The following is a 2,500-nucleotide window of genomic DNA, read 5'->3' on the forward strand; positions in this document are numbered from 1 at the left end:
TTTCTCATCTCTCCCATCTCGGATATGAACCGTGGCTCTTTGTATACAGACCAGCCCAATCTAGCCGCTTCGTCTGCCAGAATGTTACTGATCTTGTTGTGTCGCGCAATTCTTGCTTTCTGTACTGCAGGACATTGACCGAGAATGTGCGAAAGGGACTCGAGTCTGGCAGAGCATTTCCTGCAGGAACGTAAGGCCCCATCTCTGCCTCTGTTCAAGCTTTCTCTTGTTGGGTAAATATTTGCCCTTAGTTGTAGTGCTGCGATAAAGAAGCATTGTTTAAAGCCGCACCATGGCCTCAACCAAGCATTACTGATTCTATCATGCGCAAAGTTTACAATGCCCCTTCCTTGAACCGGCTTTTCGCACCATCTCTGAAATTCATGCTCCCTCCAATCGCAGGGTCTCGGATATACAGGTTCTTTTGACACCGAGTCCCTGAGAACGAATGTTGGGATTGCATCACTGTCACCCCCTGCTCGTACCCACAAATTACGGTATTCTTCCTCCATACCATGCGAGGACACAATATTACGGGTGATAGCATCGGACGAGTTTGCTATACGTTGCAGCCTTCTAACTTGAACCGAAGGGATTGTTTTTTCCAGTTTCAAGATGGCAAGGCCTCCGTCTCGGGCTCTGGCATATAACAGTCCATCACAAGTTGAAGCGGGAAGGTGGAGCCATCCTTTTACCGCCTTTCTAATCTCTTGGTCCAACCCACGGAGAGTTGATTGCTTGCAGTCCGAGTGGTCTGCAGGATATAACAATCTGGGTAGGGCATAGGCATTGAGTAGTTCAACCTTCTGAGTTGGCTTCAGAGGCGCCTCATCGATTTTCGAGATCCATGTCTTTAGCTGACAATGTAGATCAGGCTGTATAGTGCCAGTCCAAGGGCCAATTTTCAGACCAAGGTATTTCGTTGATTCATCAGGTTGGATCATATGGACATCTTTATTTTTGATAGTCCATGGGTCGCAGTTGTTCACCGTATATGAATCTTTGGTTGGGCTTATCATGAAGCCCTGGCACTTTCTGGCCTGAACCTCCAATCCCGATAGCCCACAAAATGATTCCAAGATCGCTAGATTGGCGGCCATACCAACCCAAGATTCGCTCACCAACACCAAATCATCAGCAAACGCAAGAGCTGTCGCGTGGTCGGTATCAATGGAGTACCCAACTCCGTGTGACTCTAGGGTGCATATCAAAGGGTCCATGGCAAGATTGAAGAGCAGGGGTGACATGGGGTCACCCTGTTTGACACCAACACGTATGCTAATTTCTCGAGTCGACTCGCCATTGCTTTTGAACGAGGTCGTACACCGATCGTAGGCGTTCTGGATGATGCCCACCACGTGTTCATCTACTTTCTTGTGCCTTAACACCCATAAAATATGAGCATGCGAAACCGAGTCAAAAGCTTTCGCTATGTCGATGAACATGACAGCCAACGGCCTGTGCAATTTCTTAGCGTGTCTCATAAGGTCCTGTAGCACCTTAAGATTTTCAGAGCAGCCAGATGCCGCTATAAAACCACGCTGCCTTGGGTTTAAGGGACAAGCACGAGCAAGACGTGCAGTCATTATTCTGGAAAATAATCTCAGAATCATTGAACCAATCGTTATTGGTCTCCAGTTCCCCAATTCTTTCAGCTTTTCATCATCCATAACCTTAGGAATAAGAATCGTCCTATTCTTTTTCAACTCTTTGGGAATAATTCCTGTAATCATCCATGCATTAAATAGGGCTGTCAGTGTCCGACCCTCGGGGTCGGCAGCACAGATTGCAGCCCTTGTTAGGCCATCTGGCCCAGCTGCTGACGTTGGTTTAATGGCCCGTATGGCAGTCTGAACTTCCTCCACCGAAATTAGGGGCTCAAAGTATTCGTTATTTGCAACACCTGATGACTTAAATTGGCCCAGGCCATTGAATGGCAACACCTTCTCCCATTTTTCGCAGTAAAAACGATATACATCTGCGTTCGGGATTCGGCATTCATGACGTTCAGTGCCATCCAGGACTAAGGACGCAAGAAGAGAGCGGTTCTTAAAGAAGAGCTTCTGGTGCTTCATGAAGCTTCCTCGTTTTTCCGCTCTCTTCTTCATCCAAGATCGTGTGGGTAATATCCTGGGTTTAACAATGTCGTTCTCGGGTTTTGAACGTTTGCCTTTGTTTTTCACCAATCTCATCGGACAAAGCATCAATGCTGTGGCAGTTTCTACGAGGGCATCATGTTGGCCCTCGCCGTTAAGCCAAGCCTTTATTGCCTCCATTGCAGGCTTTTCCAGGGTCCCAGAATTCTCATTCGTAAGCCGCTCAGCTGCTTGAGCGAGTATGGATGAAGTCCCCGTTGTTACATTTGGTGGGGGAGACAATGTCTCAAGAGGCCTAGAAGAAAAATGTAAGCTGTCTGACATGGGGGCCCCTGTCTTTTTACTTAGGTCCCGTCTCTTGTCAGAGACTTGCTTGTTGGTCTTAGTCCCAAGCGCTTCAGCAA

At 47.6% G+C, this 2,500-nt stretch overlaps 1 pseudogene; it reads right to left on the bottom strand.

Annotated features, from left to right (window-relative positions):
• LOC142914273 (28S ribosomal RNA) overlaps positions 1-2,500 on the bottom strand; it is a 9,969-nt pseudogene that overhangs the window by 3,641 nt on the left and 3,828 nt on the right.

Source organism: Petromyzon marinus, unplaced genomic scaffold (assembly GCF_048934315.1).
Source record: "Petromyzon marinus isolate PM22_M1 ecotype Great Lakes invasive population unplaced genomic scaffold, UKy_Petmar_22M1.pri1.0 PM_G_Scaffold_28, whole genome shotgun sequence".
In the NCBI taxonomy this organism is placed as follows: domain Eukaryota; kingdom Metazoa; phylum Chordata; class Hyperoartia; order Petromyzontiformes; family Petromyzontidae; genus Petromyzon; species Petromyzon marinus.